General features: G+C 36.8%; 1 protein-coding gene across 2 annotated transcripts in view; it reads left to right on the top strand.

Annotated features, from left to right (window-relative positions):
• Positions 1 to 288: 288 nt before the first annotated feature.
• The window catches only part of LOC123507123 (5-hydroxytryptamine receptor 2B-like), a 191,713-nt gene continuing 180,214 nt past the window's right edge, over positions 289 to 11,787 (top strand). For both annotated transcript variants that reach the window (XM_045259712.1, XM_045259711.1), the window contains exon 1: positions 289 to 314. The gene's annotated coding sequence lies outside the window, so the exon portion shown is untranslated. The remainder of the gene's footprint in view (positions 315 to 11,787) is intronic.

The following is an 11,787-nucleotide window of genomic DNA, read 5'->3' as shown; positions in this document are numbered from 1 at the left end:
GGGGAGCTGACCAGGTGACTGATTGTAATAGTAGTAGTAGTAGTAGTAGTAGTAGTAGTAGTAAAATAATGATAATTTTGATAATAATAATGATAATAATCCTACTACTACTACTGTTACTTCTACTGCTACTGCTACTACTGCTACTGCTACTTTTACTACTACTACTACTACTACTACTACTACTACTACTACTACTACTACTACTACTACTACTAATAATAATAATAATAATAATAATAATAATAATAATAGACACACACATCTAATTTATATACTTTTTTTTTCCAGATTTGTGAAAGCCAACGTGAAAAGTGAGTATTTTGTCACCCAACTTTGTACATTATCATTGCTTATTCCTGAAACTCGAATAAAAAAAAACAATACACACACACACACACACACACACACACACACACACACACACACACACACACACACACACACACACACACACACACACACACACACACACACACACACACACACACACACGTCTCTTCTCAGGTGTGTGTGTGCGTGATTTGCTGCTAATAAGGAAGGCACGCAGGTACATCATGATTTGATAGCAACTTTTTTCTTTGTCCTCAAAATACAAAAGGACAAAAAAATAAATTATATTCTTTTCTCATTATCAAATATGGACGTCACTCAAGTAGGAATTAGAGAGAGAGAGAGAGAGAGAGAGAGAGAGAGAGAGAGAGAGAGAGAGATAGGTTTTGTTTATTCCGTTTTTCTTCGTTGCATTTGTAATCTTTGTCTTGTGATTCGTGTTGTGTTTATGTTTCACTTTGCCGAATATTTTACTACCTTTGTTATATTTATTCTTGGCACATTTTTTTTTTCTTAGTGTATTTTTTCTCACATTTCTTTGTTGGATTTAATTTATTTCTTGTTTTCTTTTTTTCCTTTTATGAATTACATTCCTCAGTTTCAAGAATCTTTGTCAGCTTTTTATTTCATTTTACGTGTTTTTTTTTTTTTTGTTGGTTTATATTAATGGATGAAATTCAAGTATCTGTATCTGTCTTTATTCATTCCTCTTCCTTTTACTTCAAACTTCACAAAACAAAGAAATATTAACTTTACCGTCCTTCCTTTTTATTTCTCCATTTTCCATGTATAATTGAGATATTAACTTTTTTTTTATTACAGATTTGCTTTTTCTATTCTCATTTTTTTTTGTCTTGTGATTCCTGAAGGATGTTAATTCAATTCTCCTCCTTTGTTCTCTCTCTCTCTCTCTCTCTCTCTCTCTCTCTCTCTCTCTCTCTCTCTCTTTCTCGTCTTCTATTACCTTGCTTCATTTCCTGTGCTGTGTGTAAAGAAATGAAGCTTCACGTCAATGCTTTACCTGCTTCATGAACTGGTAAGTTAATATGGTTGTGGAAACTAGCAAACCTTTTCCTTGTCACCTTCACGTTAACTGTTTTCTCGCCTCAATTTAAGAGACATTTTTACTTTTGTGTTTTCTCTTTTCATAGTTAATCTCGTTTGCATAACTTCTGCTTCTCCTCTGATGCTGCCGTTCTTCTCTCTCTCTCTCTCTCTCTCTCTCTCTCTCTCTCTCTCTCTCTCTCTCTCTCTCTCTCTCTCTCTCTCTCTCTCTCTCTCTCTCTCTCTCTCTCTCTCTTTCTTATTTTCTCCCTTTTGGTCTGACAGCGTGTTTTCTTTCCTTCTATTTTCATCTTCTCTTTTCATAGTTAATCTCTTTTGCATAACTTCTGCTCCTCGGCTCCTTCCTTCTCTCCTTTCTCCTGTTCGTCGCTTCTTTTTGCTTTTTTTTCTCTCTCTCTTTTTATTTCCTTCCTTTGTTCTCACAGCTTATTCTTATTCCATTTTAGACACCATTGAGATTTTTTTTTTTCCTTTCTCCTTTCTTACTATTTCTTCCTCTTTTGTTCTTCCTACGTCTCTTTCTTTATTTTCTACTTCTCTTTTTCTCTCCAACTCGTATCACTCCTGTCCTTTATTTCTCGTTGTTTCTTCCTATTCTCTTTCCCTCTTCCATTTTTCGTTTTTAAATTCTACTTCCTCTTTTTTTCTTTCCCATTCTCTAACATACATTCCCGTTCTTTGTTCCTCATTTCCTTCCCTTTTGTCTTCCTATCTCTCTCTGGTCTTTTTCCTCTTTACTTTTTACTTTTTTTCTCTCTCTCTGTAAGTTGCATAATTACTCGTTACCTCTCTTCCTCCTTCCTCTTCCCTCTTTAATTAGTTTTCTTCTGCATACCCTAAATCTTTCACCGTGTTCCCTTCCTTCACCTGTCGTCCGTCTGTCTATCCCACCTGTCTGCTACGTTCCTGCCTCTAATTTTTCCTCGCTTGTTTCCCTCATGTGCTTGTTTGTGTCTGCATTTTTTCTTTTTTATGATTCCTTGTGTGTTATTCGTCTCTTTCTTGTTGCTGATTCATTTTTTTAGCACCTTATTCTTGGTTGCAAGAATATGGACCGTCCCTATAAAAAAATAAGGTAGATTTTAATGCCATTCTTTATCAGAGAAATAAAAAGATTGGAGTAAAAAAAACAGACCTTTTTTATTTGTACACGTTTAACCCCTCCTGTACCGTGCCGCGTTTTAATATTCATTCAGGTTACTATTTGGCGATTTTCCACAGCTACAGAAATTCATGTAGGGATTGAAATAGTGAAGATTTAAGCCATTAATCTTTTGACCTCCATAGATCCTTTCAAATCTTATCATACCCCAAAATCATGGTAAAAATGCGTGTCAATATTGAAGGGGGTTAATAAGTTAAAATTACTTCAAAAAATAAATAGAATAAATCTCTAAATAAACACCACATGAAGGTCAAACAGGCAGAAAAAAAGTAAGTAAAAAAAAACATGACTAGAATATATTGTGAAACTCATACAAATACAAACTGAATACTCTCTTGTTTGCGGGTGACAGATTTCTTGGTACAGGTAATAGCCAGACAGTGGAGGATGTAGTTAGGCAAGGCAGGGAATCTACGAGGGAGAGTGAGAGAATGAATGAGTGAGAGGATGAAATTGAAAGCGAAACGTGGAAAGGAGTAAAGCGATGCAACCTTCAGCTGAAATACACACTGGTGATGAGGGGAGCGTGACAGTGGTGGTGGGGGTGGTGGTGATGGTGGTGGTGGTGGTGCTGGTGGTACGTGAGGGGAAGTGGTAGTGATGGTGGTGGTAGCGGAATTTAAAGTGATCCTGTTTAGGTATTGAGAGAGAGAGAGAGAGAGAGAGAGAGAGAGAGAGAGAGAGAGAGAGAGAGAGAGTTTCAATTTCCTTCTTTCTTTTATAACTTTTTTTTCTACTTCTCTCATTCCTTCCCTCCCTTCAACGTTCCTTCCCTCCTACCCTCCTTTTTTCCATCCATCCATCCATCCTTCCTTCCTTCCTTCCTTCCTTCCTTCCTTCCTTCCTTCCTTCCTTCCTTCCTTCTTTCCTTCCTTCTTTCCTTTCTTCCTTTCCCTCACCTTCCTTCACCTTACCCCCAAGACAAGAGAGAGAGAGAGAGAGAGAGAGAGAGAGAGAGAGAGAGAGAGAGAGAGAGTAAAGGTCAGGAGGCTTTGAGGACACTACCAGAGAAGATGATGTTTGTAGAGGTAATAATGATGGTCCTGGAGAGTGTTGATGTGCCACACTCCTGCTTAGCGATGTTTGTCTGTACCCTCAAGGTCAGGAAGGCTGCTAAACGTGCCGGAAACTCAGGAGGAGGGAACAATATTACTCGTGTGGAGAAGTTCATAGGGAGCGAGGAAGTGTTGGGAGGTGAATTAATGTGAAAATCCTTTACTGTGAGAAGTCTTTATGAATTCATATGAAACCTTTGTGAATTAGTGTGAGAAACCTTTACTAATTAGCTTGGGAAATTTTTATTCATTAGTGTGAGAAACCTTTAGCGTGAGAAACCTTTATGAATTAGTGTGAGAAATATGTGTGAATTAACATTAGTGTAAGAAATCTTTATTAATTAGTGTGAGAAACCTTTCTGAATTAGTGTGAGAAACCTTCATGCATTAGAATTAGCGTGAGAGACCTTTATTAATTAGTGTGAGAAACCTTTCCTGCTTGATTGAAAGAACATATCAGGAAGTCAATAAAAAAAATATAGGTTGTACCAGTTCATATTGATAAATTATAAGGATTAACTTGATGATTAAGAAGAAACATTTAAATTCATAGAAAAAAATGAAGGTTAGAGAGAAAAATGGTAATTGGGATTGATAAAGAAGGGGAGAGAAAGGGAGAGGGAGCATATCAGAAAGTAATAAGTAGCTTGACCATTAAGAAGAGAAAAGATGAGGGAGGTAATTAGAAGAAAGTATGAATTTATGAGAGAATTTAAAAGTTTGAGAGAAAAGAAAGTAAGTAGTTGGTACTGATGAGACTTCTTAACCCATTCAGCACCAGGACACACTTTCATGTTTATTCTCGTTACTATTAGGCGATTTTATACAGCTTCAGAAATTCATGTTGGAATTACGATAATGAAAACTGTGGCTATTAATCTTCTGACCTCAATAGATCCTTCCTAATGTAAATAAAATCGTTTAATCACACCAAATATTCATGATAAAAAAGTGTCCCAGTACTGAAGGGCTAAGAAATGTGGTCATCAAAAAAAGAAAGAAAATGATAATGAAAAGAGATATATGAATTTGTAAGAGAAAGTGGAAGCTTGAAAGAAAAATAAGTAATAAATATAAAAAAAAATAAAAGTAATGACATAAAAGAGGAAAAACGAAAAAAAATCATTAGCAAGAAATATCACGAACGGGAAGGTACTAAGAAAACTCTTAGGAGAAATTCTTGGAACGGAAAATCTTTGAAGAAAATATATCTTGGAAAGGAAAATTTTTGAAGGGAAAAATCGTGGAAGGGAAAAATCTTGGAAAGGAAAAATCTTTGAAGGGAAAATCTTTGAAGAGAAAAATCTTGGGAGGGAAAAATCTTGGAATGGAATAATCTTGCAAAGGAAAAATAATCTTGAAAGGGAAAATTTTGGAATGCAGAAATCTCGGAAGGGAAAATTTTGTAAGAGAAAAATCTTGGTATGGAAAATCTTGGAAGGAAAAAAATCTTGGAAGGAAAAAATCTTGAAGGAAAAAAAAAAAAAATCTTGAAGGAAAAATCTTCGAAGAGAAAAATATTGGAAGGGAAAAATCGTAAAGGGAAAAATATTGGAATGAAAAAAAATAATATGAAAAAATATTGAAAGAAAAAAATATTGAAAGAAAAAATATTGAAAGAAAAAATATTGAAAGGAAAAAGTAGAAATATTAAGCCAAAAGTTTAAGTCAGGAAGGAACCAAACAGGAAAAGAGTCACGAGAGTAAGAACCTCAGGAAAAGGAAAATGTTTAGAGAAAGGGAAAGGAAGAGACGGTGTTGAGGAAAGCTTGAGTGCGAGATGTAAGCAGTGCGGGACTCCACGGTGTGTATGGGACAGAAGGAAATGGAGCGTGGCGTCTGTGTGGGGGGAACGAGGCGCCTCTGATGTGTGAAACCTGTGCCGCCTTTGAAATATTACACACTTCCTTTTCAAAAACGTTGCGTGTGTGAAGTGAAGAGGAAGAGATGCGTCATGGTGGAAAAATGAGGTAGATATATTTAGGCGTTTGTCTCTTATAGATTCATCAATGATATTTTAGTAAGATTGGATAGAAAAGAATCAGGATTTTAGCTAAAGAATGTAAAATAAAGTAAAAAAAAAAGTTGCATCTCTAGACAATAACTTATGAATGTATAAAAATAAAATATAACGAATATAATTTTTTCATTAAAGAACGAAAGGAAAATAAGAAAATTTCATGCAGTAATCAAAATCATAAGTTATACATAAGATAAATGAATAAATAAGTAAATAAATTAATAAACACACCATGACAACTTTGAGAAACTGAAGAGATGTGTGTGTGTGTGTGTGTGTGTGTGTGTGTGTGTGTGTGTGTGTGTGTGTGTGTGTGTGTGTGTGTGTGTGTGTGTGTGTCCATGCGCGTCGTTTTTCCTCATGTGTCTGTGTCTCAACGTCCATCTGTCTGTCTGTCTGTCTGTCTTGTATGTTTATAGCTTGCTCTCTGTCCGTGTTATCACTCTATCTATTTATCTCTCTACTTTCTCTCTTCTCTCGGTTCTTCTTCATTTTCTCCATCATCCATCTATCTCACTTACTCCCTGTATTCCATTTTTCTCCTTTACTTGTAGATATATTTCTATTTTTTTTTTTTTCACTGTTTCATTTTGTGTTACTCTTTTTTCAAGTGACGGGGCGTATTTCTCTCTCTCTCTCTCTCTCTCTCTCTCTCTCTCTCTCTCTCTCTCTCTCTCTCTCTCTCTCTCTCTCTCTCTCTCTCTCTCTCTCTCTCTCTCTCTCTCTCTCTCTCTCTCTCTCTCTCTCTCTCTCTCTCTCTCTCTCTCTCTCTCTCTCTCTCTCTCTCTCTCTCTCTCTCTCTCTCTCTCTCTCTCTCTCTCTCTCTCTCTCTCTCTCTCTCTCTCTCTCTCTCTCTCTCTCTCTCTCTCTCTCTCTCTCTCTCTCTCTCTCTCTTCTCTCTCTCTCTCTCTCTCTCTCTCTCTCTCTCTTCTCTCTGATGTTTGTCTTAGTTTTAAATTTTCTTGTCAACTGTGTTACTTCTAATTCTCCTCCTCCTCCTCCTCCTCCTCCTCCTCCTCCTCCTCTTCCTTCCTTTAGTCATTCTTCTTTATATTCGTTAGTCTTCTGTCTCTTTGTTTTACTTCCCCTATTCCTCCTTTTACTCGTCCTCCTTCTCCTCCTCCTCCTCCTCTTTCATTTGCTTTTTCTCATGTTATCCTTTATTTCGCTTTTCCACCCCACTCTGAAATTGTCTTCCTTTTCTACATTCTCTCGTCCTCTCGCAACCCTATCACTTCCTCTTTTATTCATTTCATGCATAAAAAATAAGTTTCTTTTTTCCAACGCAGTTTTTTTTTTAGTTAGTGTTTTTCTGTTTAATTATTTTTATTTTTCTTGTATTTCATTCTTCACTTTTATTTTCATTCTTTCTTGTTCTTTTATAAATCTTCTTTACTATTTTTTCATAAATTTTCTCACCCTTTGATTTCATTTTCCTTAATTTTTTTTTTCTTTCTCCTTCATTTTCATAGTACTTCAATTTCTTTTTGTCTCTTTCAGTTTCTATTTTTCCGTCACATCTATCCAATTTCATAGTCCTCCATGCTTTTTTTTATGTTTCAATTTCTATTTTTTTTCTCCACTTCTATCCAATTTTACTTCCCTCCATCTTGTTTTACCTCACCTGTCAACCTGCCATTCTTCTCATCCCGTATCTTTGTTTTTGTTTCTCTTACGCGCGTATGTCAGACTTTTTTTTATTTCCAGTGTTTTTTTTTTTTTCTGTCTGTTAAATTCCTTCCACTCTCCACTCATTCCACATTCATCTTGTTCTGTGTCTTTGGTGGAAGTTTTGCGGCAGACGGGGAAAGAGAGCAGGCGATCATTAACCCCTTCAGTACCAGGATGTGCTTCAATATTGATTCTGCGTACTATTTGGTGACTATTAAGATTCTGAAACTTATGTGGAGACCAGGACGTGTTTCCATATTCATTCTGCTTACTATTTGGTGAAACTGAAACTTATGTCGGGGTTACGAATAGTGAGGATTACGTCCATTAATTTTCTGACGTCCATAGACTCTTCTTAATGTCAATAAAGTGGTCTAGTACACAAATCTTAAAGGTAAAAATGTGTCCTTAAATAATTTGTAATATTTCTTTTCGATGTTATAAGGACAAGATAAAAGTGAAATGTCTGAGAAAAAAAAATCATCTGTACATTTTTTTTCTTTTATTGTACTTTAATCCTTTAATCACTGTAGTGTTATCTATAGAAAGAATGCATAGTCAGTTCAAAACGAGGACATTGAAAAATTAACCTATTTGAGGAATATGAATAGTGACAATTTTGGCCATTAATCTTTTGACCTCCATAGACCCTTCCTAATGTCGATGAAATTGCCTAATCGTACACAAATCACAAGGTAAAAATGTATCCCAGTACTGAAGGGGTTAGAATAGTGAAGACTGTGGCCATTAATTTTCTGACCTACTTAGACCTTCTTCTTCTTCTTCTTCTTCTTCTTCTTCTTCTTCTTCTTCTTCTTCTTCTTCTTCTTCTTCTTCTTCTTCTTCTTCTTCTTCTTCTTCTTCTTCTTCTTCTTCTTCTTCTTCTTCTTCTTCTTCTTCTTCTTCTTCTTCTTCTTCTTCTTCTTCTTCTTCTTCTTCTTCTTCTTCTTCTTCTTCTTCTTCTTCTTCTTCTTCTTCTTCTTCTTCTTCTTCTTCTTCTTCTTCTTCTTCTTCTTCTTCTTCTTCTTCTTCTTCTTCTTCTTCTTCTTCTTCTTCTTCTTCTTCTTCTTCTTCTTCTTCTTCTTCTTCTTCTTCTTCTTCTTCTTCTTCTTCTTCTTCTTCTTCTTCTTCTTCTTCTTCTTCTTCTTCTTCTTCTTCTTCTTCTTCTTCTTCTTCTTCTTCTTCTTATTATTATTATTATTATTATTATTATTATTATTATTATTATTATTATTATTATTATTATTATTATTATTATTATTATTATTATTATTCTTATTCTTATTCTTATTCTTATTCTTATTCTTATTATTCTTATTATTCTTATTCTTATTCTTCACCTTCTTCTATCTTGTTTTGTTCTTGTTCATCGTCTTCTTTTCTACTTCTTGCTCTTGTTATTGATCTTGCTCTTGTTCTTATTCTTCATCGTCTTCATCATCATCATCATCATCATCTTCTTCCGTGAACAAACAGCAATTTACGAGTCATGAAAACACCAATCTCATTTCAACGTTACCCTCCTTAGTTTATGTGTTTTTGTTCCTTATGGTTCTGTTCGCTCCAGTCTTCCTTGAATGCTAAAAAAAAAAAAAACCCGCAATATGAAGAGACGGAGATGAGCACAGCGTCTTGAGTCCTTCCTTGAGTGGCCTTACCTGTCCTTACCTGTCCTTACCTGTCCTTCTCTGTCCTCACGCGCCGTAATTTGCCTTCAGTTGGACGCATTTCCGCTTACGATTATATCTTCCGTCTTAATTTTCCTTCCTCTTTAGCATATTAAGCTCTCTCTCCCTCTCTCTCCCTCCCTCTCTCTCCATCTCTTCTTGTCTTAATTTTCCCCTCTTAATTCTTTCTCATTTTCTTCCTCAAGTCACTAACTGGTCTAGATCAGTCTCCGTTTCCTCCTATTCCAGTCTTTATTCCTCGTTATCCTCACTCCTTCTTCCTCCTTCTCTTCCTCCTTCTCCGTGCATCTCTTCAATCTCTCTGTCTCGCTCAATGTCTTTCCTTTATACGCTAATCTTCCCTTCTCTATCTCCTTATTCGTTGCGTCCTTCATTCGTGTATCTCTTTTTTCTTCTCTCTCATTTTGTATTCGGTTTCACTGTTCACTTACACGTATTTTAGACATTTAGTATTTTGTTTTCGTTATGATATTTCTTTATTTTCCTCTATTTATTTTCTTTATTATTTTCTTTCATATTTTTTTCTTTTGTCATTATTTTTATCCTTCGTTGTTATCTCTCAGTTTTCGCTTCTTCCTCTCCTTTTTTTCATTTTCCTTCTCTTCCTTCTCTTTTTAAATTCCTTCGTATTTTTCATTTTTTCAACCTGATTTCTTGTGCTTTCTCCTCCCTTCTCCCTTCTTATCTCATCTCCACCTTTAATCCCTTATTTCTTGCGTCTCTTCCTCCTCCTCCTCCTCCTCCTCCTATCTTCAATCTTTCCTTTGCACCTTCTTTCTTTGCGGGATCGTCTTTTTCTCTCCTCCCTTTCTCTCCCTCCTTCCATGTTTTCTCTCTTCCCTCTTTCCTCTCCTCTTTTCCTCCTCTTTTTGCGACAATTACTCTTAGGGACAAATTTACTGCAGTCTATGCCCAATTTTCTCTCTTCCTGGAAAGTTGCACTACAATTGTTTGGGGAGGTGATGGGAGGGGAAGGTGAGGGGAGAGGGAGAGTTGCGGGGAGAGTAATGGGAGAGTAGACGCCTTTCTTCCATTTAGTTCCATCTCCCCTCAGGCCTCCCCTTTGTCTCTCTCCTCACCTCTCTGTCTCTCTCGGTCTGTTTCTGTCTGTCTGTCTGTCTGTCTGTCTGTCTGTCTGTCTGTCTGTCTGTCTGTCTGTCTGTCTCTCTCTCTGTCTGTCTGTCTGTCTGTCTGTCTGTCTGTCTCTCTCTCTCTCTCTCTCTCTCTCTCTCTCTCTCTCTCTCTCTCTCTCTCTCTCTCTCTCTCTCTCTCTCTCTCTCTCTCTCTCTCTCTCTCTCTCTCTCTCTCTCTCTCTCAGGCCTCCTCAGCTTCTTCCAGAGAGACAGAGAACACTATGCTAATTCCTCCTCCTCCTCCTCCTCCTCCTCCTCCTCCTCCTCCTCCTCCTCCTCCTCCTCCTCCTCCTACTCCTCCTCCTCTTGATTCCCTTTCTCCAAGTTTAATCCAATCCAGTTTCCTTTTTCTATTGTTTTTCTTAGTTTACCGTTTTCTGTTTCGTTAGTTCCGCTTTTCTTTCATGTTTTGAGGAGTAGTTGTTAAGGTGTGTGTGTGTGTGTGTGTGTGTGTGTGTGTGTGTGTGTGTGTGTGTGTGTGTGTGTGTGTGTGTGTGTGTGTGTGTGTGTGTGTGTGTGTGTGTGTGTTGCTAGCGAGTCATTACCAAGTCATCAGGAGGTAATTAGCAGGTGATCAGCAGGTGAGGCTTACCTGGTTAATTGAAATGTCGTGATAGCTACTTTGATCCTCCTCCTCTTCTTCTTCTTCCTCCTCCTCGTAGTAGTAGTAGTAGTAGTAGTAGTAGTAGTAGTAGTAGTAATAGTAGCAATATGACGTAAAGTTGTCAAGATTATAAAGTTCATTTCATATCTACTTTACTATTAATATTATTTTCTATGTTTAGTCTCGTAGTAGAAGTAGGTGTAGTAGTGTTTTGTTATATAATAGTAAAAGTAGCAGTTGTGTTGTAGTAGTAGTAGTAGTAGTGGTGGTAGTAGTAATAGTAGTAGTAGTAGTTATTGTTGTAGTAGTAATAGTAAAAGTAGTAGTTGTGTTGTAGTAGTAGTAGTAGTGGTGGTGGTAGTAGTAAAAGTAGTAGTAGTAGCTATTGTTGTTGTAGTGGTAGCAGTAGTAGTGGTAGTAATGGTAATAGTGGTATTAGTGGTGGTGGTGGTAGTAGTAGTAGTAGTAGTAGTAGTAATAGTACTAGTGGTGGTAGTGATGGTGGTGGTGGTGGCTGTGGTTGTAGTAGCAATGTTGGTGGTGGTGGAGGTGGTAGTAATAGTAGTAGTAATAACAGTAGTAATAGTGGTAGTAACTATTGTAATAAAAATACCCGTTGCTTAAAAAATAAAACATTTCTACACAAATGTTGAATCTGATATCTAATTCATTTTTTCCCCTTAGTATTTTCCTCCTCGCATAACTTTCCCCTCCTTTTCCCTCGACGTGCTCTTCCATTCCCTCTCTTCTTTCTCCACTAATAAAAGCTCCCTCCTTCACCTTTCCTCTCCTTCCCCTCTTCTGTCATTTCGATCTCTCCTTCCCCTTCCTTCCCCTTCCATCTTCCCCTTTTTTCCCCTCAAGTGAGACAGATCAGCTGACTCGGTATCATCAGATTTCCCTTGTATCTTCTTTCCCTCCTTTCTTCTTTTTATTATTCATTTTATTATTCCTTTGATTTCCTTCGTGTTTTGAAAAAGGTGGCGTTGGTAGAGTAGTACACACACACACACACACACACACACACACACACACACACACACACACACACAC

The sequence above is a fragment of the Portunus trituberculatus genome, chromosome 21 (genome assembly GCF_017591435.1).
Source record: "Portunus trituberculatus isolate SZX2019 chromosome 21, ASM1759143v1, whole genome shotgun sequence".
NCBI lineage: Eukaryota > Metazoa > Arthropoda > Malacostraca > Decapoda > Portunidae > Portunus > Portunus trituberculatus.
This window is presented reverse-complemented; position numbering and strand designations above follow the sequence as displayed.